General features: G+C 45.7%; 2 long non-coding RNA genes across 4 annotated transcripts in view; one reads left to right on the top strand and one right to left on the bottom strand.

Annotated features, from left to right (window-relative positions):
- Positions 1 to 20,582, bottom strand: part of LOC139079566 (uncharacterized) — a 28,250-nt gene extending 7,668 nt beyond the window's left edge. Inside the window, exons 1-5 of one of the 3 annotated variants that reach the window (XR_011533284.1) lie at positions 20,250 to 20,582; positions 15,034 to 15,128; positions 11,381 to 12,908; positions 11,167 to 11,283; positions 8,643 to 10,066 (exon numbers count right to left, since the gene is read on the bottom strand). This is a non-coding gene — a long non-coding RNA (uncharacterized lncRNA). Of the gene's footprint in view, positions 1 to 8,642; positions 10,067 to 11,166; positions 11,284 to 11,380; positions 12,909 to 15,033; positions 15,129 to 20,249 lie in introns of those variants that run through there. The other 2 variants (XR_011533285.1, XR_011533286.1) reach the window with 2 other exon arrangements.
- On the top strand, positions 741 to 25,098 carry LOC139079567 (uncharacterized). Its single transcript, XR_011533287.1, has 3 exons — positions 741 to 858; positions 21,104 to 21,295; positions 22,643 to 25,098. It is a non-coding gene; the product is annotated as an uncharacterized lncRNA (long non-coding RNA).
- Positions 25,099 to 26,345: the final 1,247 nt, after the last annotated feature.

Here is a 26,345-nt window from a genome sequence, read left to right as displayed (position 1 = left end):
GGAAACTTCCGCCTGTGTACAAAGGGAGAAAGAATACCCATCCTTGTAGATGGAGAGACTTGTATATAACTGTATCTGTAGACATTTGCCTCTATAGGCATAAAATGGCTCGGGAAGGTTACACAAGAAACTGGGAACACTGGTGGCCCTGGGAGAGTGACAGAGGTGGGGGAGGGAAGTGGGAGACCCATGGGTACCTTTGAATCAGTGACTGAATTGTCCATTCGGTAATAAGAGAAGCATAAACTTAAAGTCAGAATGAACAACTGCAGGCTCCTTAGCATCATCGTTAAGAGCTTGGACTGTGGATTCAACCTGCCTCGATTTAAGTCCCAACTACAGTGCTTGGTGACTGTGTAAACACGAGGGAGATTTCTTTTTTTTTTTAAAAGATATAATGATACCGACCCTGGTGTCAGTTTCCCCACATTAAACCCAGCATATATGGGGTTAAAACCAAAACACTCATTCCCTGCTTACTCTCTGGCTTCCTGGCTCCAGAATCCGCTATCCTCCATGGAGACAGACACCGTCAAGGACAAGCACCTCGACCATCTCCTCCCCACAAAGAGATACGAGCTGGTGGGAAAGCTGCTGACCAGCAAGGTCACGGGCTCCCTCCTCTCTGCAAGTGTCTCAAGGCCAAAGATAGGCTGGTGGGAAAGCTCCGACCAGCAAGGCCATATGCTCCCCCTCCCCTACCTAAAGCCCCAAATAAAAACCCTTCCTTTTAGCTTTTCGGGGAGTTTGGGATGTAAGCGTTAGCTGCCCTCTCTCCTTGCTCAGCGCTGTGCAAAAATAAAGTTCCTACTTTCTTCCACCACCCCCGGTGTCAGAGATTGGCTTGCTGCGCAACGGGTGAGTGAACTCACTTCAGGTTCGGTAACAATAACTTTTTTCCTTTTTCTCCCCAAAGCCCCCCGGTACATAGTTGTATATTCTTCCTTGTGGGTCCTTCTAGCTGTGGCGTGTGGGACACTGCCTCAGCGTGGCTTGATGAGCAGTGCCATGTCCGCGCCCAGGATTCGAACCAACGAAACACTGGGCTGCCTGCAGTGCAGCACGCGAACTTATTTTCTTTTTTTTTTTTTGAGATTTTATTTTTTTTCCTTTTTCTCCCCAAAACCCCCCGGTACATAGTTGTGTATTCTTCGTTGTGGGTTCCTCTAGTTGTGGCATGTGGGACGCTGCCTCAGCGTGGTCTGACGAGCAGTGCCATGTCCGCGCCCAGGATTCGAACCGACGAAACACTGGGCCGCCTGCAGCAGAGCGCGCGAACTTAACCACTCGGCCACGGGGCCAGCCCCCGAACTTATTTTCTTAATGGCTGTCAGCTCAGTCTCCTCAGCCACAAAATGGAGGTGATGATAACACCTGCCTTGAGGAATTTTTTTGAGGATTAAGGAGATTTTCAAATGAGGATTCAATGAGATAATCCATGTAAAAAGTGCCTTATTTTTCATTATGTTAAGCGAAATAAGTCAGTCAGAGAAAGACGATCTCTATATGACTCCACTCATAGGTGGAAATTAGTATATTGAGAAGGAGATCTGATCGGTGGTTACCAGGGAAAAGAGGGGGTGGGGGGAGGGTACGAAGGGGGAAGTGGTGTACCCACAACATGACTAACAAAAATGTACAACTGAAGTCTCACAAGCTTGTAATCTATCATAACATTAAAAAAAAAAAAACAACCTAAAAAAATAAAAATAAAAATAAAAAAAATAAATAGCAAAAAAAAAAAAAAAGTGCCTTTTTTTTTTTTTTTTTGATTTTTCCTTTTTCTCCCAAAGCACCCCAGTACATAGTTGTGGGTCCTTCTAGTTGTGGCTTGATGAGCGGTGCCATGTCCACGCCCAGGATTCGAACCGGCAAAACCCTGGGCCACTGAAGCAGAACTCAAGAACTTAACCATTCAGCCACGGGGCCGGCCCCTAAAGTGCTTTATTTTATACACAACATTTTATTCTTCTTCTTTGACTGTCCTGGGGATGGCCGGTCCATAGGTCCATCAGAATATTCCCTGCCTCTCCTGTATGGAACAGCATCGCCTACTTTATAAGGTTGTGCACATCTAATGAGTTAATATATCTGAAATCCCAAACAGGGCCTGGTTCATAGGGAAGGTTAATAATTGTATCAACAGAAACATCCTTTAAAAGGCCATTCCCGCTCTCTCCTCACATCTCTGAATTCATAGGCTCTCTTTATTTCAATAATTATATCTTCCCTAGAATTTCCATGCAGACACTTTTCAAACCTGCCTATTCTTTTCTCATGCTGTCCTGCTCTGGCTTTAAAGCTTAACATACCTGTTCCTTTATCTCTTCAAAAAATGTCAACCTGCTTGTTTTAAGGTTTCTTTCAAGTTGTTTTATTATCTTTAGTTCTTGGGGTGCAAAGGCTCCTATTTGTGGCAGCTGCTGACTGAGTGTGGCTCATTTCTTCACGTGGGTTTGTAAGTGAATTGCAAGCCCATCTCCATCGGGTTTCTGTGAGCATCCGGACCCCCAGCTGTGGAAGTGTCCCTACCCGGGGGGTTTCATGGAGCCTCAGGTCCCCCAAGTTTTACCTGTCCCACAAGTTTTTACACTAGTTTTTCCACTTGGAATTCCCATACCATACAAGTGGTAGGAACTCACACCTGCACAGGGCCCCGAGCGGGACGTGGCATTCTTCTGGTTCTGCTTCCACATCGAAGAAGCCTTTGTGACTCCTAGCTTTTTTTACTCAGGCAACTCACTTTCATCTCCCTGCAAACACAGAGCCTGTGGCTGGACTCCCCTCACAGGCAGGTAGCAACTCTCCAGCCCCAACCTCCCAGCTTTAATATCCTTTTGGTCCCTGCCTTCAGCTCTACCTTATTATGGCTGTGGCACCTTTATGGATGAGGGAAACATCCATGAATTCAGGACTATACTGATATCTAAAGAGATAAAAGGGCCCAGAAGCTTCAAGAGGAGGCTGGGAGAAGGAAATAGAAAGCTGCTGGCCTGAGTAACTTCTTAGCAAATCCATTTTCAAAACAAAATGGCGCAACCCTGTGGAAAGCCTCAAACACTTCAGTACAGAAAAGAGATTGGGAGGAAATGTACCAAAATGGTAACTGAGCTGGTTTTAGTGTTAGAGGAATGAATAGCTTTTCTTTCTACTTTTCTATATTTTCCACATATTCCTATTCCCTTTACCTTGGAAAATGTCCCTCATAAGCCATTTTTAAAGTGGTTTTCCAGTCAGCTGGCAGGAGGTTGCTGATGTGACAGCGGAGGACCACTTTCTCCTGTTAGGGGTCGGGGGGCAAATCCAGGCAGCTGCAGGGAGAGGCTGAGCAAGGCCTGTACTTGGAGGTGGAAGGACTAGGATGGAGTCCCAGCTCTGTCACCTATCTGCTGGACCACCCACGGAAGTAACTCACCTCACCAAATCTCCTTTTCCTCCTCTGTAAGTGGAGATTTGCTCATCCGTTCACTCATCCCGCAACTGTTTATTGAGCACGTGCTATGTGCTCAGCACTGTCACGGGGTCTGGGGTACCACAAAGAATAAGATAGACACACACTTGAAGCTCACATTCTGAGGCAGCACTGTCCAAGAGAACTTTCTAGAATGATGGAAATGTTCTATATCTGCTAGCCAATATGGTAGCCACTAGACACGTGGGGCTCCTGAGCACTTGAAATGTGGCTAGTGCGACTGGGGACAGTTTTTTTTATTTATTTAGTGTAATTTAAGGAGCCACATGCGCTAGTGGCTACCGTATCAGACAGCATCATAAAGAGCGGATAATGCCTCTTGCTCTATCTCATGCAGTGTGTGAGAGGGTCAAAGCAATGTAAAACGGAGCTGTGGGCGTCCTCAGACGTGAGGATGTACCATGCCTCCCTCAGACAGAGCAAGCTGCAGGAGGAAATTCAGCTGTGGGGACTTTTCAGACCCGAAGGCTGTTGCTATGGGCATGGGAGGGGGAAGAAAATACTCTAAGTGGCTGGCACGTGGTCTGGAAGCACTGCCCCATGCGCAAGCTGAGGTCTCCCTGTGGAGCACAACGTGTCCTGTAGAGAACAATAAGTAACTAAATAAATAGGTCCCAGTGACACCTGACCACCAGTGACACCTGACCACCTGCCCGGCTCCCTTCTCTCTCCTGCAGTCAGACCCGGCTCCCTCCGCTGCTTTCTTCCCATGGTCTGCTATCTGGGGTTCAACCTCCCTTGAAACTGGGCAGGGCCAACGCTTTAGCTTCAATCCCGTTCTTCCCTCTGCCTCCTTGAACCCTACATTCCAAATCCAGTTGGTCTTCTCCATAGCCAAGAACACAGGGGCCTCCTTGCTTCACCTGACATGCTTCCCCTTGCTTCCCCTTTCCTTTCACCTGGGTTTTCAGGGGCTTCATTTGCTCTGAGACCACCCTTTATAATGCACCGGACTCCTTAGCCAAAGTCCCAACCCCACCCCCACACCACTAGCCCTGCTGAAGGGGAGGCCCTAGGCCCACGAGCCCTACCCCGCTCCCTGCTCCCCACAAGCACAGCTGACTGGACCAGAGGCAGGTCCCTGAGCCAAGGTCAGCCAACCTATAGGTTTGCTGGCAGTCTATGAGGCGGCCTGACTTGAAAAGACGAGCTGAGCCTGTCAGATGTTCTTTACGGGAACTTGTACAGAAATATCCAGAGAAGGAGGGAGTTAGCAGTGGGAGAGAAAGCTGAAAAGAAGTTTTGAGATGGCATCAGGGCTACCAGAGGTCACGGAAAGCCTGGCTTGTCAGGAAGCAGTCATGCAGAGAAGATGCAGAGGAGCGATGAAGAGATGAGAACAGCCGGCCGGATGACTCTCCGGTTCCTGTCCCCAGCCCTTGTAATTGAAGACACCTGCGAAATCTCTTGTGCAGTAACCTGTCGTGTGTCATAGGTTGGGTTTCCTGGAAATGGGCTCTGGGAAGGAAGGCTGCATGCAGAAGAGTTACTGGGAATGCTATTGAGAGACATGCACGTAAGAAGGTGAGGAGGCTTGGGGAAGAAAGACGAAATGCAGCTGCAAACGAGTCTTAGTCGGTCGTTCAGGGAGTTCTGGAGCCATGATGGCCCTTCAGAGTTGTCCCAAAATTGAGGCAAAGAGGCTGGGCTTTTTACCCATGCATTAGGCAATCATTGGCCTTGGACCACCCCTAGGAGGGAGCATAACCAGGAGGCAGGCTGTTCCCTCCAGCTGAAGGCAATTCCTATTGAGGTATGTGGCTGGGAGCCATCAGCCACCACTCTTCCCAGCTTCTGGGGTACAGGCGTGAGGGCACTAAAGAGGGGGTCTGGGGGAACAGCACAGTTTCCGCGTGACACATCTCACCACACATACACAAACAAACTCTCACACTTAGAGTTCCCTGAAGGCAGAGAATATGTCCTGTTTTGTTTCTCACTTCTAGCCTAGTGCCTGGCACAGGAAACTGTTAGATTTAGATTCAACAGATATGCGTTGAGCATCTATACTGTGCCAGGCATGGTGCCAGGCACATTATAGGGATTATCTCACAGAATCCCCAAAATGGTTCTATCAACTGCAAATTTGTAAAGTACAAATTTTTAGCACCATTTTACGGAAGCAGAAATTGAATCTCAGAAAGTAACTAAAGCCCAGCTAAAAGACCACATTTTCCAGCTCTCCTTGTGCTGAAAGGCTGGCCAGTACGACATAAATAGAAATCATTAGATGAAACTTCTAGAAAGTTCTTGGAGGAGAGGCATCAACTCAACTTGAAGTCTCACCCTTTTCCCTTCCCATTACTTCCCTCCTCCCTGAAAGGGGACATGATCTCTGAAGTCGCAACAATCATCTAGAGCCTTTGAAGATGGAAGCCACCCTCTCGAGCTGGCAGAGCAGATAGATGGAAGAAGCCTGAGACATCCCAGCATTTCCACATCAGTCTTAGAAGGCCCATCTCTATCTAAGACCCTTGTTAGTTTAGGATCTATAACTCCGTACGGATATATTAGAGTAGAGTTTATTGTTCTGTTATCTTACAGATACAACCCAAAATTGCATTTGGATTCCACGGCCCATGAAATTGAATGCTGAAAATGTGCTTTTGCCACAATTGCAAATCCTAATAAGCAAATAAGGTTTCTAAAAAGTATTAGAATGCTTAGTTCCCACACTAACATACAACTTACTTTAGACGGAAGTAATAGTAGAAACACCCTATTTTTATTTAGCCCCTGTGGAATGAGCATTATGTAAATTGGTCTCTGTAACAACTGTGTGAAATAGACAGGGAAGTGCTACTTTCTCAATTCATTAATTACAGAAACCGAAATTCAGTGATTTCAAGTCAGAGAATCTTCAAATCTTGGGACAATAAAGATCTTAAACAGTCTGATCATTCTCATTCTCGGTATCTTCCAATTCTTTCTTCTTCCCTCCAGAATAGAATCCAAACTTCTTAGGTGGCATTTAAGGCCTTTAAAAATAGGATCCCAGCGGGCTGGCCCAGGGGCACAGTGGTTAAGTTCACACGTTCCGCTTCCTCGGCCCAGGGTTCACCGGTTCGGATCCTGGGTGTGGACATGGCACCACTTGGCATGTCATGCTGTGGTAGGTGTCCCACATATAGAGGAAGATGGGCGTGGATTTTAGCTCAGGGCCAGTCTTCCTCAGCAAAAAGAGGAGGACTGGCAGCAGTTAGCTCAGGGCTAATCTTCCTCAAAAAAAAAAAAAAAAAAAACCAGCAGGATCCCAGGGGCCGGCCCAGTGGCTGAGTGGTTGGGTTCACACGTTCTGCTTCAGTGGCCCAGGGTTTCGCTGGTTCGGATCCTGGGTGCGGACTATGGTGCCGCTCCTCAGGCCGTGCTGAGGCAGCGTCCCACATGCCACAACTAGAAGGACCCACAACTAAAAATACACAACTATGTACTAGGGAGCTTTGGGGAGAAAAAGGAAAAATTAAAATCTTAAAAAAAACCCAGGATCCAGCCTAGCTCTCCTACTTATCTGCTCCCAACGTAGCTGGGGAGAAAATGGGACTGACAATTGAACCTTGGCCTGCGTTCCCTCCAAAAATGGAAACTGAGGGGCCGGCCCGGTGGCACAGCAGTTAAGTTTGCATATTCAGCTTCTTGGCGGCCCGGGGTTCGCTGGTTCGGATCCCGGGTGCAGACATAACACTGCCTGGCCCGCCATGCTGTGGTAGGCGTCCCACATATAAAGTGGAGGAAGACGGGTATGGATGTTAGCTCAGGGCCAGTCTTCCTCAGCAAAACGAGGATTGGCAGCAGTTAGCTCAGGGCTAATATTCCTCACACACAAAAAAATGGAAACTGAGACAAGAACTTGAATGCAGACAGTTTACTTGGGAGTTGACCCCAGAAGAGTGAGGTACAAGAGAAAGTGAAACAGGGAAAGAGGAGAAGCCAATTAAAGGGTATGTTGTTATGTTGGCCACCAGTGGGCCCACGGGGCCTCAATCCTGCCAGGGCCCTCTGAGGAGCACACAGAAATCTTCTTGGAATTGCCTTCTCTTAAGTCAAGACGGAGAAGTATTGATCCACTGACTTCCATCCCCCACTATTTGATGGCTGCCCCAGAACCCTTAACTCCCCCACCTTTTTGGGCTGTGTGAATGCCAGCTCTCCCATACGGCAGCACTGAAGAAGCCTCAGGGCAGAAAAATGAAAGGCATGGGGCTTGTCCCTGAGGTGAGAGGCTGTCAGGCCAACGTGAATTCAAAACCCACACAGAAGTCTGTTTACAGATCTGACTAAATGAGATCCTACTAGACAGATTATCCCACAGACCACAGTAATAAAATCTGGGCATGACACAAATAGTGGTTCCCTGAAGGCACCAGAGGGGGACAGAAACAGGCAGACCGTGGTGCAGAGGACACATGCAAAGTTGGGAAGTTGTACAAGGTGACACCATTGTCATAGTGTCCAGTTTACTAAAGATAAAATAACCCGGTGTGAGATGAACCAGGAAAATGGAACACATCCTCGAGAGAAAAGAAAATCAATTGAAAATGACTCCAAGATAATCCAGATCTTAGAACTAGAAGATGAGGATTTTTAAAAGGCTGTCATAACTATTCTCACTGTTTCCCAATGCATTCTCAACTATTCTCAAATGTATTCTCAACGTGTAACTATTCTCATTGAAAACAACATATGCTTTCAATGAATGAAAAGAGAGAAAATCTCAACAAAGAAAAATCAAAATTATTTTTTAAATGAAATGAAAATTCTAGAAATGAAAATACACAATACTTAATTTTTTTAAATGTAATGAAAATAACAGAGGAAAGAGTAAGTGAACTTTAGCATGGAGCAATAGAAATTATATAATCTGAAGAACAGAGAGAAAAAGATTTTTTTTAAAAAAAAGAACAGAGACTCAGGGACCTGAGTATCGGATGGTCTAACATATATGTAAGCGGAGTTCCAGAAGGAGAGGAGAGCAAGAGAATGGAGCAGAAAAAACATGTGAGGAAATAATGGCTGAAATTTTCCCAAATTTGATTATAAATATGAATTTACAGATTCAAGATGCTCAATGAACATCAGGCAGGACAAACATGAAGAAGGTCATGCTGAGCCACATGTGGTCAACTGGTTAAGGCCCAAAGATAAGGAATAAATCCTGACAGATAACAATCGATTGCATAAAGGAGAAATTGACTTTATTTGTAGACATCATGACTGTGTACCCAGACAAATCCTAGGAATACACCAAAAGAAGAAAAAAGCTGTAGAATTATAAGTGATTCCAGCAAAAGTGAAAGATTCAAGGGCGATATACAAAAATTAATTGCATTTCTATATACTGATATGAGCAATTAGAAACTAAAATTTAAAAATCAACTCCAGGGGCTGGCCAGGGGCATAGAGGTTAAGTTTGCACACTCTGCTTCGGCAGCATGGGGTTCACCAGTTCAGATCCTGGGTGCGGACCCACTCACTGCTTATTGAGAGAGGGAGTCATGCCGTGGAGGTTGTCCCACATACAAAATACAGGAAGATTGGCACAGATGTTAGCTCAGGGACAATCTTCCTTTAAGTAAAAAGAGAAAGATTGTCAATAGATGTTCGCTCAGGGCCAATCTTCCTCACCAAAAAAAAAAAAAAAATCACCTCCATTTACAATACACTATAGTGCTACCAAAGTCAGCAAGATGCTAGCACAAAGGTAGACACAAAAATCAATGGAACAACAATAAAAAAAAATCGATGGAACAAAAGATTTCAGAAATAGACCCATTCTAACATGGTCAATTGATTTTGACAAAGATGCCATGGTACTTAAAATGGGGGAAGAATAGACTTTTCAACAAATGGAACCACTGGGTATCTATAAGGCAAAAAAAAAATAACCTTCACTCATATATCAAGCCATATAAAATATTAACTCAAAAGCATTCATAGGCCTAAGTGTAAGAGCTGAAACGATAAATCTTCTAAAAAAAAAAACAAAACAGGAGGAAAACTTTTGTGACCTTAGGTAAGCAAAGAACATAAAAAAACACAAACCTGAAAAGGAAAAGATTGATACAATGGACTCCATCAAAATTTAAACTTTTGCTCTTTGAAAACTATTGTTAAGAAAACCAAAAGACAAGCCACAGATGGGGAGAAAATGTTTGCAAAACATATACATGACTGGAATCAAAGGTTTAGAGATGCAATGTGGTGCACAAATATCTGATACACACAGTTTCAACAAACGGGGGGTTTATTTTTCTCACACAAAAAATCTAGAGGTGAGAAATTGATGGCAATGGTTTGGCTGCTCAGTGATGCCATCAGGGACATGGACTCCTTCTGTCTTTCCTGTGCTATCCATGGAATGTTGTCTTCTACTTATGTTTCTTGCCTCATTGCTCAGGATGGCTGCCATAGTTCCAGTCATCACATCATCACATAAAGCAGGAAGAAGGGAGAAAAGACAAAGAGCCATAGCTGCTGCATCTTTTTCCTTTTATCATGACAGCAAGAGATTTTCCAGAAACACCCTTCAGCTGACTTCTGCTTAGTTTTCATTGGCCAGAAAAAAAGTCACATGGCCATCACTGGCTTCAAAGGAATCTAAAAAGTAAGGAACAGAATTGTCATATTTGGCCTAGATCACCTTGTCATGATCACCTTGGAAACGCTACTACAGATGCCTCAGATAAAATCTATTATCTATTAGCGAGAAAGAAGAAGGGAGACTGTACATTGGGTAGTCAACTTATGGTATCCGTCACTTCATCCTAAACGCTAGCCATGAAGAGCACTTTTATTTCCCAACATATTCCAAGCTCTTTCATGCATCCAGTTCTTTGTATCTGCTGCCTGGAATCACCTTGCTCTCTGTCTTCACCTAACAAACTCCTTCTTAGCCTTCAGAACTCAGGGCAATTTCACCACAATAAAAATATATATTAAAGAAAAAACTTGGGGCAGACATCACCTCCTTTGGAATGCCCTTCCTTCCTCCCTTCCTCCCTCTCTCCTTGGTGTGGATGAAATATCCCTCATCAGGAACACCTGAACTCCCCACAAATCACGCCTAATGGATTGTCCGTGATGCTAAAAGCCAGCTACTTCCTTTTCTCCTCACAGAGTGGTAACCAAATCAATAGACGTGTCTCAATGCCTTTGCTTTTCCTGATTCTAACCCCTGCCTTATGCCCAGTTGCATTTCTGCCATTTGGTTCTCAAAGACACCCCCAAATCCTTACCATTCTTATAATAAACTTCCTTTTCTGCCTATGCCAGCTCAGGCTGGTTTGTTACTCAAATCTGGGAGTCGTGATTCACCCATGATCCCTCACTCACGGGCATCCCGGCATTACCTACAGGGGCAGAGACAGTTAGAGCTCACCACCAATCTCTGAGCTCCCCTAGGTTTCCTGGCTTCCACAGAAGTTAGCGTGGGGGTGACCATGTGACCAGTTCTAGCCAACGGACTATGAGCGGAAGTGACGTGTGTTACTTCTGGACCAACGCGGTTAAGAGCCAATGTACCTCCTCCATCTGTCTTGACCCCACTGTGACAACAACATGTCCCCTGTGGTGTGGCTATAAGAAGGAGGAGGGCTTCCCAACCTACGGAGGACTTTGCACCAGCCAAAAGACAAACTTTTTTTCATGATAAGCCACCGAGACCTGGGGGGTTTGTTCCCGCAGCTACCATTACTTACGTTATTATATCTGTTAAATGACAGCTGTATGTGACTGCTCTCTTCCATTAGAACATGATCTGTTTGAGGTCAGTAGCTGAGTTCATCTTAGAACTCCCGCACCAGCCCCTACAGGACCTGGGACAGGAAGTGTGTTTGTTAAATGTGTGTTGAATGAATTACAAGCGGATGAATCATTCCATCCAATGTTTCAACACCTCAGGTGAACACTTACTCGTAACCCGAGGAGTCTGGAAACTTCGAAAGCTGGAAATTGAGCCTAGAATCTTCTATCTCCAAGCCAAGGGCTTTTTGCATATCATTGTGGACAGATGACGGGAACTGTGAATTAACTCCAACGTGTGACAGTTCAGCAGACAGGCAGTCTCCGTGGAGCTTTCTAGAACAATTATTCTGGAAAGTCATTTCTGGGAAAGGGCCCAAGAATTTACCCACAGCAGAGGAGAAAGACTTCTTCAAACATTGACTGCTTCTGTTGCCCTGGTCATGAAACTCTGAAAACAACACAAGTCAGAAGCTTCCTAGGGGACAGAGGAGCATCTGTCCTTTGAAAAACTTCAATGTTTCTGTTAAACAATTTTTCTGGAATTAACAAAGGGGAAAGTGAGCAGAAACATTCTGAAAATCCAGCAATTAGGCTCAAAAAGTCAGTTCAGGGTGAGGAAACAAATTTTGTGACAGCTTGTGTAAATGCCTGAATTAACTGAAACTCAGTAGTAATAAAGATAAAATTTGCTTTGCTGTTGCCAATGGGATGAGACTACTGTGTGTCAGGTGCAGAAGTGGCCTTTATAGGCAGGATCCTTCCTTATTCCTTATAGCAAAGCGGTAACGTACCGAATGCTGGTCCCATTTTACAGGTGAAGAAAACGAGGTCAGAGTACTTAGGAAATTTCCGAAAGATCACAAAGGTAATAAGTGGCGAACATAGGATTCAAACCGAGGCTTTTTGAATTCCAAAGCCCACGCTCTAGGTTTTCAGATGTGGCCAGTTTGATTCTCTTATTTGAAAGTCTCAGAAATCCACTGTAAACTGGTTTAGACAAAGGGACTTTATTGGTTCACAGAATACAAAAAGGATTGAATGACAATCCACCGGAAGGACAGGGATAGCGCTGGGCTTCCGGGGCAACCGCATCCAGATGCCCGAATGCTGCCAGCAGTCCCTCCCCCTCCATTTCTCTGCTCCTCTCAGGGTCACCTTCATTGTCTCTCTTACATGGTGTTCTTCCCACACACGGCAGAAAACACGGCTGTCAACACATCCCAAACCTCACATCCGTCAGCTCCTACCCAGAGAGGATCTGACTGACTTCAGCGCCAGTTTGAAAAATCCGAGAGCAGAAATCGGATCGGACAGCTTGCGTCAATACCTCCTCTGTACCCATCCACTCTGGCCATGGAGATGGGTCATCTAAGAACAAGGCAGCTTCTTGTTCGGAGGAAGATAAAGTGGCTGAAAAAACCAAAATGGTCCAAGGAAATATAAAAGCTTAGCTGGAAGCAGAGGAAATACTCAGGGGGATGTTCCTGTGATCTGTAGACATCTGAAGGACGGTCACGAGGAGGAGGAGGTGCTCTGAGTCACTATGGGACCGATGGACACAAGTTTCCAGGAGACAGACGTCAGGTTCAGGTTCGGCATTCGCTAAATTTGTTACAACTGATGAGCCTACACTGACACATCGTTATCACCCAACGTCCATGGTTTACATTAGGGTTCACTCCTGGTGTTGTACATTCTGTGGGTTTGGACAAATGTATAATGACACGTATTCATTATTACAATATCACACAGAGTATTTTCACTGCCCTAAAAAATCCTCTGTGTTCTGCCTATTCATCCCTCCCCCTTACATATGTTTTTACAGCGTTTATATCTCAATGGATATGCAATTTCAATAACACCATTGTATCGTGAGCATTTCCCCCGTATCATTAAAAAATCTTTCATGGGGCCAGCCTGGTGGCACAGCAGTTAGGTTTGCACATTTCGCTTTGGCAGCCCAGGGTTCGCCAGTTCGGATCCCGGGCGCAGACATGGCACTGCTTGTCAAGCCATGCTGTGGCAGGCGTCCCACATATAAAGTAGAGGAAGATGGGCATGGATGTTAGCCCAGGGCCAGTCTTCCTCAGCAAAAAGAGGAGGATTGGTGACAGATGTTAGCTCAGGGCTTATCTTCCTCCAAAAAAAAAAAAAAAAAAGTCTTTCATAAACACCATATTTCCAAGTTAAAGCCCATAATGTAACATGATTATTTTTCCACTTCCCTATTTAGGTTATTTATATTTTTTTGCTACCATAAATATCACCTCTATGTTTGATTATCATAATTCATAAGTCTTAGTCCAAATTTCTAATTATCTCCTTAGGTCCTTCAAAATTTTGATGCTCAAATAATGCCCAGTCTATTGTATACACTAGAGGGAGTTTGCGAGTTCTTGGAAACAATAGTTTTCTGTGCCCTGGTGAAGAATGAAAATAACCTGCCAAGACTGGCAGAAATATTAAAGGCATTTGGGAAAGCTATGCCTGATCTCATAATGAAACAATGTGGGCATTTTCTTCCCAGGCCCGTCCCATCGTGGGTCAGGAGCAGAGCTCAGCCGGCTATTTGGGCTGACCACAAGCATGGTCGTGAATCTTTAGATCTGTGGATGACCGAAGGGTGAGCACAAAGGCCACGCTCAGTCTATGAAGAAAGGCCATGTGAGAGGGCTCTGAGAGCCCCACCCTCGCCTCGGGGAACCGCAGTCCCCAGCTGAGTTCCCAGAGCCGCAGGCCAGACCTTGTTGTGGAACTTGTTGTACAAGTTCTCTGAGGTTGTAGTGGCTGCGCTTGATAGGCTGCGGTGGGTAACTGTCCTTAACCAAGGCTCCGGTCACGAGCAAATGAGTGGGTGGCAAGCCATGTGACCAGGGCTCCTGGAATGACTCTGAGGAGGTGGGAGGGGGGCCTGAGCTCTCAAGCCTTTAGATCCTCCTCTGTGGCCCCTCCCACCTTTCTTAGATGGTTCTCATAGCAGAAGATTCTGGCACAGAGGGAGCATGCCAGAGCCCAGGCAGCCAATGGTGGCTGGGCAAATACAGCTGAGAAGAGGGGGAAGAGTGACACGAGAATGTGGAGTACTGCTGTGTCAACCCTACATCCCCCAAGGATTAAGAAGGGACCACTGTTCCCCTTGGACCAAGGACTCTGCCTCTTCTTCTTGCTGGTTCCATCTTCCCAGAGATTGGCCCCTCCTAGCCCGCCACACTTGACTTGCTCATTTGTGCAGGAGATAAATTAAGACCCTCTTTCCTTAAAACTATAACCACAGGCAGAATTTTGACTCTATGCCAGAGTACTCACATGACCTAGGAAGGCAGTGGAACTTTCCTGGTTGGCAAAAATGGAAATCTTTGGGAAAGGTGGATCTGATAGGCTCAAGGACACTTACTTGCAAACGCGAAAAGCAACACAGGTTAGGGTTAAGATAAGACTTCCCCTTAGAAACCATGGTTCTCAATCTTAACTGTGCATAAAATCCCCTGGAAAGTTTCCTAAAATCCTCACGCCCAGAGCAGTCACGTCACAGTCTCTGGGAATGGGACGTATGCACCCGTGGTTCTTAAAGCTCCCTGGGTGATTCCAGTGTGTAGCCAAGGTTGAGAACGACTGAACTTAAAAGGATAATCAAAGAAGACCAAAGCTCCAGTGTACTGATGGCCATATAAATTTAACAGCCATATTTCCCATCTGTACTTAGGTGTTTTATTTCTTTAAATCTTGTTTTATAATGCATTCTGGTCTTCCTTTGCAAAGCCAATTAGAGACCTGTAAACAGATCATAATTTTAAAAGTTAAATTTAACAAGAAAAAAATACCTTGCGTCTCTGTGCTCTGTGAGGTACCCCTGCAGAGGAAAGCTTCATTAGCTGCCACACCCAAGGCCACCTTTTTTGACAGAGCAGGCAGATGGCTTGGAAGAACGAGAGGAAAGGTCAGAGTTCATCATAGCAAAAACTTAAAGATAAGTTGAGAAGCTGGGGGGACACCAGATATGCACCCAAGGGGAGGCTTCTGCATTTTAGGTGCAGTAGTCCAGCCTACGGGTGCCAGAGGGTGGCACAGGGTCAGGAGCTGCCTGGTGGCACAGCAACACTCAGGAATCCCTTGGACTGGACTTTGGTTTCCATCGCAGGCAGAAAGTGAGATTCTTCAAATCCCAGAGCCTCAAATTCGGCCCTCTATTTTCTGCATCCTCTTCTCTCTTCAACCTTAGCCACCTTCTTCTTTGGTCTTTCGAGGAGTAGAGTAGGGTACAGAAAGAGTGGGGATTGGGCCTGGCCCTATGGCGAAGTGGTTAAAATTCTGCACACTCCACTTTGGCGACCTGGGTTCACGCGTTCAGATCCCGGGCACAGACCTATGCCACTCACCAGCCATGCAGTGGCAGTGTCCCACATGCAAAAAAATAGAGGAGGATTGGCATGGATGCTAGCTCAGGGCTGATCTTCCTCAAGCAAAAAAGAGGAAGATTGGCAATGAATGTTAGCTCATGCTGAATCTTCCTCAGCAAAAAAAAAAAAAAAAAAAAAAAGAGCAGGGACCTTGGGATCAGACCAATGTAAGTTGGCAGCCTAGCTCCAACACTTATGGGCTATGGGACAGTCGTGGAATTTTTAAACTCTGTGGGTTCCATTTCTCATCTATGAACTTAGCAAGGGATCTGAGAACATGGAGTGCTACTGGGTCGACCCTCCATCGCCCTGGATTAAGATGGGGTCTTCTGCTACCCTCAGGTTCATCTTCCTGGGGATTGGCCCCTCCTGGCCAGCCACATTGATCTGCTCATTTGTGCAGGAGATAAATAAAGTCAGTAAAATCTTTAGGCTCAGGAAAGACAGGCTCCTGCTCCAGTGCCCCCAATCTATAGGGTCCTGTTCTGGTGCTCCCTGCTGGGTGAGGGGCTCAAGGGCCAAAGGTCCTGCCCCTTAGAATCCATGTTCCCCACCTAGGCCACCTCACAGGGGCTGGGACCCTGAAATTCTCTGTCCAAACTGGCCTGAACCCACCTCTGGGGTCAGTGGGGGCTGCTCCCCAGATCTGTCCTCTTGAGGATGTACTATGCTGACTGTCTGAGGCCTGATGGGGGCCAAGGGCAGCTGCTGGGGAGGACGTGACGGGGATGGAGTTGGACACAGCAGGGACATCTGATTTCCACACACGGGTGTCCTCACTGGCTTGGGACAGAGTCAGGGTTGAGGAGAGAAGGAACAGTTCTCCGAGCCTCGCCACACTTCAGCTCAGAACTGGGATGAGGAGCCAGCCTGGTGGCACAGCAGTTAAGTTTGCAGGTTCTGCTTCCGCAACCCAGGGTTCACTGGTTCGGATCCCGGGTGCAGACATTTGCACCACCTGTCAAGCCATGCTGTGGCAGGTGTCCCACATATAAAATAGAGGAAGATGGGCATGGATGTTAGCTCAGGGCCAATTCTCCTCAGCAAAAAGAGGAGGATTGGAGGCAGATGTTAGCTCAGGGCCAGTCTTCCTCAAAAAAAAAAAAAAAGAAAAGAACTCAGATGAGCGTAAGAATTCTAAATTCAAACTTGGCCTCCCAGGTGATCATGAAGATATTTGTCAACTTAGAAGGTTAGCACATGCTTTATTTAACAGCGTCTTAGCTTGAGTTTTACCTTTAGAACACTGACGCCTGTGGCACGGGGGATGTGGCCCTCCGTCTGCACCCCAGCCCTGGCCCCGCGATGTTACCAGCAGGGGCCGGGGAAAACAGTACTGCCGCTTAGGTTGCTGCAAAGGCCAAGTGCAAAAAATTATGAGTGCATAGTAGATGCTCAGGAAGGATTATTCTCTCTTCCTTCTGGCTCATGATTGTCACTCAGAAAATGCAGCTGTGGAAGAGAATCCTCTAGGCGGGGCCCCCACCCTCCTCCTTGTCAATTCTAGGGTGCAGCTTCATGCCCTGTTGGCTTACTGGGACTGACGAGCCCTCAGGCCTTGCCACTGAGAGGTCGATCCAAGTCTGAGAGCTGAGCCTGGATCCCTCAGTTCACCGTGGCCCAAAAAAATGGCTCTTATGCCATCAGGAAGGCTGTAGCCGGGTCAGAAGTGGCTCCGGGGAGAGGCGGCTTTGGCGGGGCGGGGCTTCAGGACCCTAGGCTTTCCGCGTGTGTCCGACGACGCGGCAAGGCCTGCGGAGAGACATTTCTGGGTGTGGGGAGCAGGGAGGGGCAGGCAGCAGCTCTGGGGACTCGGAGTGCTTCCTCAAGAGCCAGGGAGGGGGTCAGGGGGAGGGGCGCTGGCTGATCTGGGGCTCAGCCCCTTAGGACTCAGAGACGCCAGGCTTCTGGGACAACTTGGAACCAGCAGAACTGGTTCACGGGGCTGTGTGTGTCAAATTTGCTGTGACGTTTCTACTTTGTACTTTGAAAGTATCCGTTTGCCGTCTGCGTTTCCAACAGTAAGTGGGAGTACGCTTCGTTGTCAGAAAATGGACCTGGATGAAGGCGGACGCAGCAGGCAGAGGGAGCAGTCTGTGCAAAGAGCTGGCGACATGGAAGAGGCGCTGTGTCCAAGGAGCGTGGAAGATGGGACAGAGAGTGGTGGGGGGCGGAAGCAGAGGAGGGTGCGAAGGTAGTCAGGCCATATTGAAATGGCCTTGAAGCTTTCTGATGTTGCTTCATGGATCACAGAGGAAAATGCACTTAAGACTCTGTAATATAATTTCCTTCTCATTACAAAACTCTCATTTCCTATAAACTTTAGGTCATTTTTTTCATATTGCGTACTACATGTCAAGGAATGTTCAACCCATATATTGGTTGGACCCCTTGCTGGTTGAATTTTTAATCTATCTATCTGCCTACTTCTCATCTATTTCCCAACCCCCCCCCCCCCCCCGGAAGATTAGCCCTGAGCTAACATCTGCTGCCAATCCTCCTCTTTTTGCTGAGGAAGCATGGCCCTGAGCTAACATCCATGCCCATCTTCCTCTACTTTATACGTGGGACGCCTGCCACAGCATGGCTTGCCAAGCGGTGCCATGTCCGCACCTGTGATCTGAACTGGTGCACCCCGGCCGCCGAAGCGGAACGTGTGCACTTAACCACTGAGCCACCAGGCTGGCCCCTCCTCTGTTTTTTTAGTCACCAGACATAGAAATTTATTTAAAAACAGAGAAAGTTTATTTTTCAATCATGGGAACATTCATCTGATAAGTTTGGGGTCCCACTTCATTCCAGGAAACAGATCCCTGAAAATCCCTTTTGCAAAAACATTCCTGAAGCCTCAAGATGTCAAAAACAACCTTTACAAATATTTTCCATGTATTCAAATGCCAAAGAGGTCTGTAACTCACAGAAACAAGATCTATTCGGTCATCTGGGGTAGCATTATGCTTCCTAAACATCAAGAAATAGGGGCTCCCAAGGAGGCAAAGCATAAAAGCCTTTAGAGTTGTACTCTGCCAAACTTTATCTGAAGGGCCTGGGGTTAGGGAGGCAGTCAGTTCACCCTAACCCCCCCGGCCCCGCCCCTTGCATACTGTGCTTTAACTCCCTATTATCCCTCCTGGTAAACCTAGGTTGGCTAATTTTCATGATAAAACACTAGGGCTTTATACCTATTGTTGGTATAAATGCAACATTGTTTATTTGCCAAATCCCGGAGAGGCGAAGATATAATTAATCTATTAAGGCTTCTCTTGGAAAAAAGTCAAACCCTTCAGATGGGAAACTTGGGTGGATATCATCAGTGTTTTGCAACGGGGCTGGCCGGATTGCTCCAGACGCTCAGAAGGTCTCTGCTCAGCACATTCTGAGGTTCATGCGAACTGGGAGCCGCAGGCTGGGAATGCAGAGAGAGCCGTTCTGTTTGGGGATGTTAAGCAGGAAGACCTGCAGCATCCACCAGGCCAGTGCCCAAAGCCCTGTGCAGTGGGAACAGCTGTGCCTGTGTCTCCACGACTGGGACTAGACTAAGGGACGATGCGGCTGGAAGTGGGGCTTCAGGCATCCCCATAGCATGGCCCTCTCATCTTCCAGACAACGTATTTGAGGGTGGGGGTCAGCTCTGCTGAGTGAAACTCTCCCCTGAGGCTTTTCCTGATGGGCACGGCCACTCCTGGTAAGGGGGGCTAACGTGTGCCCCCATAAGGCCTCCCAGAGTATCCCGTTACTGGTAGATGGCCTGGTAGGAGTGTGTGGGTGGGGGTGGGGGTTGGTTTAGTTGATTTTTAGGCTACAACCTTTCATGTTTCCCCCAAACATTAATGGCATTTGAACCCTGGACTGATCTCCCCTTTGAAGGCTCCTCTCCCTCACAGGGACACAGAAATACATTGCTGGCTTATTGAAGTGGCAGCTATGGCCACGTCACTAGAAAAGAAGGAAACCGAGGAACCGATTAACCCTCCCTCTCTGCAGAGAGAACACTTTGGGAATTCTCCATCCAAGAGACCTGTGAGCGGTGACAACAGAGCATTGCCACCCTTCTCAGAGGACCTTTATTACGTGGTTTTGGCTCTTTAGATCTCCACGCACAAATGCTAAAGCAGCAAGAGCTTTCCAAACTGGCTTTGTGACATCTGTACCCAGTGTGATCAACATTTGGCAGGAGGCTAGTGGGGAAGGAACAGAGCTTACTGCGCAGCTCCATCCAGCAGAACTCCCTGCAGTAATGGAAACGGTCTACATTTACACTAACACCGCAGCCCGCAGATACGTGTGGCTACTGAGAACTTGAACGTGGCTAGCACCACTGCGGAATTGGATTTTTTATTTTGTTTCATTGAAATTAAATTTAAATAGCCACAGAGTTTGGCTCTGTGGCCGAGTGGTTAAGTGCACGCGCTCCGCTTGGACGGCCCAGGGTTTCCCTGGTTCGACTCCTGGGCACGGACATGGCACTGCTCATCAGGCCATGCTGAGGCGGTATCCCACATGCCACAACTAGAAGGACCCACAAGTAAAAACATACACAACTATGTACCGGGGGCTTTGGGGAGAAAAAGGAAAAATAAAATCTTTAAATAGCCACATGTGACTAATGGCTCTCATAATAGCCCAGCAAGTTCACTGACCTTGAGATGCTAAGGGAGAGAGGGCAGCTTCAATCCTTCTTGGTCTCCTCCTTTTTCTCCCTTCCCTCCATATTCCGCTTCTCCTTGTTCATCAGTCTCTGGCAGTGCCATTGCCAAGGCCTCTCCTCAGCTAACCGTACCACAGTGGCCAAAGGGCAGCAAGAAACAATGTTACTCTCTGCTCTGAAAAGCCTGAGCGTGGCCTTCTCTGAGCAGGATGAGGTTGGCAAGGATTGCCGAAGCTGAGTGTGGTATTCCAAACTGCTAATTTGCTCATACAATTTGGGAAAGTGCTACTTTAAAACCCTGACATGAATTGAAAGCGACATTTCTGAAATTTGTGGGAGGCCAGAGTCCATGCTACTGGAGGTTACGTTTGCTAATTGTCTCAGTGGTTGTTTATTAAATGGTTATGGGATATTTATTTCTCTCTGTTGGAGAACTTGGCCCAGAAAGGCAGGCTTGTTTGCTGAGATTTTTCTACCGTGACCCAATCGAAAGATTCCACCTGATTTCTTGTTTTTTTCTTTCTTTTTTTTTTTTTTAAAGATTTTATTTTTTCCTTTTTCTCCCCAAAGCCCCCCGGTACATAGCTGTATATTCTTCGTTGTGGGTCCTTCTAGTTGTGGCATGTGGGACGCCACCTCAGCGTGGTTTGACGAGCAGTGCCATGTCCGCGCCCAGGATTCGAACCAACGAAACACTGGGCCGCCTGCAGCGGAGCGCGCAAACTTAACCACTCGGCCACGGGGCCAGCCCCCTTGTTTTTTTTCCTTTTTTAAAAAATTATTTTATTGAGGTCATATTGGCTTATAATACTGTGTAAATTTCAGGTGTACACTATTACATTTCAGTGTCTGTATGGACTGCACCCTCATATGGCGATGGATGAAAACTAGACTATCAACCTGATTTCTTGTCAACTGGAAGATTGGAGTCACATAATCTGCTTTTTCCCAAAAAGATCCACAAGGTGTCTTCAGGATTGCCTTTGCAGCCCAGGACACCCACCCGATGCATAGACTCTGCTGGGACGAGAGGGGCAGGTAGGAAGAGGGGACTGTGTTTTGTGCTATTCTGCTCAACCCCCTAGGTGGTTGGATCGGGGCTGGGTATTAACCCCAGAGCAGAAAATTTCATAGGCTGGCCAGTGACCTCTGACTTGGCACAAAAGAATGTCCTCCAACCGGAGTCCCTCTCTCTGGGCTCTACAATGGAAACAGAGAGAATGTGGGGGATGAGAGGGAGGAGCCACAAATAGGAGCTTAGGTGGGGACCTCTCAGCCAGAGGCTGACTTTGTGCAAATGGGGTAGAGTCTTGGAATCTGTGTTTTTAAAATTCCTTAGGCAATTCAAACGCACTGATATCCACTTTGTTTTAATTCCATTTGAACTTAGTCACCTCCAATAGGACACTCCTACCTCACCTCACACCCCCCATTTGAAACTTTAACATAGAGTACGCCAGGATTTTGCTGTTGGTAGTACTTGAGTGTAAGTCTTCTTTTTTTCCTCTTTTTTTAATGATTGGCACCTGAGCTAACACCTATTGCCAATCTTGTTTTTTATTTTTCTCTTTTTCCTCAAAGCCTCCCAGTACACCTCTGTGTATTTTTAGTTGTGGGTCCTTCTAGTTGCGGCATGTGGGATGCTGCCTCAGCATGGCTTGATGAGCGGTGCCATGTCCGCGCCCAGGATCCGAACCAGCGAAACCCTGGGCTGCCGCAGTGGAGCGCACAAACTTAACCACTCAGCCACGGGGCCGGCCTGCTTAATATTTCCTTAGGCTGGATTGCTAGCAGTGGGATTACCAGTCAAGAGATACTTATCTTTGTGGTTCTTGCTACATGTTGGTTTCCAATGGGTTGTGTAAATAGACAGTATCATTGGTTGACTACGTCAGTTTCACCACAACCTTGCCAGCATTGGGAATATCACTTTGCATTTTCCTCCTAATTCCCCATATTTTAAAAAAATATGCCTTGAGCCTGCTTTAATTTGCATTATTTTTGATTATTGTAAAGATGCTCATTACGATAATGTTTCCCATTGGTGTGTTTACTATCTGTGTTTTCTCTTCACCCTGAGTTTCCAAAAGTAACGTCTTCTAGACACCCACTTTCTCCTACTATTAAACTTTTTTCCTCTTTATTTTCAAAGACACAACATAGCTTTGAACATTTCCAGTGGCAGCATCCTAAAACCCCACCAGTCAGAAAAGCAGCCTTTTTCCATTTTAGTTAAACCTCTACTGTTGTGTTTTGCACACAATGACTGACACACATGCTTGTCGAGTAACCATGGCACTTTGGTCTTGTGGCTACAGTGTTCAGTGGTCATAAAAAGATAAGACAACTGTATTAAACAAAATTAAACCAATTTCTTAACTGCAGGACTGCTCAGAGCCTTCAATACTCCTTTAACAAGTTCTCAGTGAAGAGGAGAATGTGAAAGACATCTTTTTTAAAAAACTTTTATTCATGTATCTTTTTGAGGAAGATTAGCCCTGAGCTAACATCTGCTGCCAATCCTCCTCTTTTTGCTGAGGAAGACTGGCCCTGAGCTAACATCTGTGCCCATCTTCCTCTACTTTATGTGTGGGATGCCTGCCACAGCATGGCTTGATGAGCGGTGTGTATGTCCGCACCCGGGATCCGAACCAGTGAACCCCAGGCCACCAAAGTGGAACGTGAGAACTTAACCACAGTGCCACCAGGCTGGCCCCTGTGTGAGGCATCTTTCCCACATCTTTTGCCTGCCATCGAACCCTTGCATGCTGAGGCACACTGGAGGAATGGTGTCCTGAAGAAGATGCTTTGAGAAACCCTGCTCTGGCGTAGAAGTCACGCCCACACTAAATTCAGTATGTGGACTGAAGTGGGAAAAAACATGGCATCCCACAGTTACTCCACTTCAGACACCAACACACAGTGACAAAACACAGGCATCTGTTAAGAAATACTTTAAATAATATATTAGAAAAGTCAACAAGGATGTTGGCAAGATATTTGCAGTGTGAAAAGGAAAACTACAACATGGCATGTGGAAAAGGATCTCATTTTTGTTCAGGAAAAAATGTGTATCTTATTACTTGTTTTTTTTGCCTCTAACCCCCACCACCACTAGAATGTAAGTTTTTGAGAGCAAGAATGTCAATTTATACAGACCATTCTAAGTTTGTGTAAAATTTTAGGATGTGTTTACATTGATCGACTATTGTGTTTGTTGATTGCACTGTCATGTTATGCTTTATATTTTATTTTAAAATGTGTTTATATTATAGTTTTTTATTTGCATACAGACTGCTGTTTACTTAATAATAAAGTTATTACTAGATAAACTTTATTAAACTTTTAAAAAGTTATTATGAAATTAACTTCATTATTAAGCTTCTCTCTCTTTTAGATATTGTCCGAGAAGAATGTTTTCACAATGAGTGTGTGTTAGTGTTATAATCAAGGGGAGAAATAAAGCTGTTTTTATTTGGGAGAGAAAAGAGGCAGCAAGGGAAAGTAACATATGAACATCTGCTGTGCCCCAGGCAATGCAGCTGTCCCATGTCATTTAATCCTCCCAATTATTATTCCCATTTACAGGTAAGGAAACTGAGGCACAAAGCACTTAACTGACTTATCTAAGATCATAGCGTATGTGGTGGAGCAGAGTTTTTTTGTTTAATTGTGGTAAAATATACATAACATAAAATTTGCCATTTTAATCATGTTTAAGTGTACAAATCAGCAGCATTAAGTGCATTCACCGTGTTGTGCAACCATCACCCCTATCTATTTCCGGAAACTTTCATCATCTCAAACAGAAACTCTATATCTATTAAACACTAATGCCCTATTCCTTCCTTCTTCCAGCCCCCGGTAACCTCCATTCTACTTTCTGTCTCTATGAATTTGCCTATTTTAGGTAAATTCCTCTCATATGAGTGGAATCATACAATACTTCTCCTTTTGTGTGTGGCTTATTTTACTTAGCATAACGTCTTCAGGATGTATTCATGGTATAGCATGTATCAGTACTTCATTCCTTTTTAGAGCTGCATAATATTCCATTGGATGGACATACCACATTTGGTTTACCCATATATCAGTTGATGGACATTTGCCTTGTTTCCACCTTTTGGCTAATGTGAATAATATTGTTATAAACATTATTGTACACGTTTCATCTGAATCCTTGTTTTCAATTATTTTAGGTATATAGACCTAGAAATGGAATTGCTGGATCAGAAGGTAATTCTGTTTAAGTTTTTGAGGAATTGCCAAGCTGCTTTCCACAGCATCTGCACCATTTTCCATTTCCTACCAACAATGCACAAAGTTTCCAATTTTTCCACATCCTCATCAGCATTCATTTTCTGTTGTTGTTTTTAATAGCCATCCTAATGAGTATGAAGTGGTATCTCATTGTGGTTTTGATTTGCATTTCCCTAATAGCTAGCAATGTTGAACATCTTTTCTGTGTTTATTGGCCATTTGTTTATCTTTTTGGGAGAAAGGATTTTTCAAATCCTTTGCCTATTTTTAAACTGGGTTATTTTTTGTTGTTGTTTTTGAATTTTAGGTGTGCGTCATATATTCTGGATATTAATTCCTTACCAGATATATGATTTTCTCCCATTCTGTGGGTTGTCTTTTCACTCTCTTGATAGTGTCTTTTAATGCACAAAAGTTTTTCATTTTGATGAAGTCCAACTTATCTAATTGTTTTCTTTTTTGGCCTGTGCTTTTGATGTCATAGCCAAGAAATCACTGCCAAATCCAACATCATGAAGATTTTTCCCTGTGTTTTCTTCTAGGAGTTGTTAAATGACAAAAATAATACAATTTAGTAATCAGTTTGATGTGCTTTGTTCGAGGGAAAACAATTCATGCACTGGGGGAGTACAGCACCTCAGAAGCAGCGGAACACTCTTCTTGAGGGGTTTTGGGCCAGATCGAGTTTATAGAGCGTTAGAAGAGGCAAAACAGAGGCAACACAGAAACAGGCGTAATTGGCTGGGAGGTGGGGGAATCGCCTTATAAGGCTGGTCCAACTTTGTAGGGCTTGGTAAACCAGCCAAAGCCAGGTTGGAGGATCGTGATTGGTGTTAGGTTTCCTTGACAATGAGATGTTGCCCGGAAGTGCAGGCTGACTTAGGTTTAGATTTGTGATGGGGGCCGGCCTCCGTTTTGTGGGTCGCAATAGATGAATTACCTTTATTAGAATTTTATAGTTTTAGTTTTTACCTTTGGTCTTCAGTCCATTTTGAGTTAATTTTCATTTATGGCATAATTTCATTATGGTATGGTATTCATCATAAGGATCCAACTTCATTCTCTCGCACGTGGATGTCCAGCTTGCCCAGCACCATTTACTGAACACACTGTCCTTTCCTGCTTGGATGGCCTTGCTCTCTTGTTGGAGCAGAGTTTGGAATCCTGTTCTGTCAGACTTTAAGTGGTATGACTTTTTCTAGTAGAGTGTGCACTCCAGTTTTCCCTACAGTAGTCTTTCTTTCTCTCCCAGACCCAGAAGGGCTGTCGTAGGCCAGGCCTGGCGAGCCCCTAACATGGCCCCCAGTGGGGCGAGGAGGCCCTGGGCATCGATCGCCCAAGGGCATCCCCTTCCAGTCAGGCTGCTCCTGTGGGTGCCGGATGCAGCCACACCAGCTGGCCTGGCCTGGCTCTGGGACTGCCCAGACCGGTTTGCAGGCTTTCTGTTCACTGGGAGCTGATTTCTTGGCCACGGTGGCGGCTTGCTTTCTCTCTCTCTCTCTCTTTTTGGCTGTATTTCTTCTTGAATTCCCTCTCCTTCTCTCTGCCTCTCTTTCTCTCTCTTCTCTCCTCTCTCCCAGGCTCCGGCATGGTTGCTGCCAATCCCCAGACCAAAGGCCCCAGGCTGCTGACTTCACTTCCACCCCCAGCCTCTCCTCCTCTGGGCCCTCTGCCAGGCCAGCCAGGCCCTGACCCAGAAAGTTTCTATTTTTTTAATGGATATAAAATTATCGATAATTACATGAACAGAGATGCTAACAATAACAATTCACATTTATTGCGTACTTACCAGACATAGCTGAAATACTTTGTGTCATTTATTCCTCAC

This window comes from Equus przewalskii, chromosome 26 (genome assembly GCF_037783145.1).
Source record: "Equus przewalskii isolate Varuska chromosome 26, EquPr2, whole genome shotgun sequence".
NCBI lineage: Eukaryota > Metazoa > Chordata > Mammalia > Perissodactyla > Equidae > Equus > Equus przewalskii.
The sequence above is the reverse complement of the archived record's forward strand: the minus strand, read 5'-3'. Positions and strand labels throughout refer to the sequence as shown.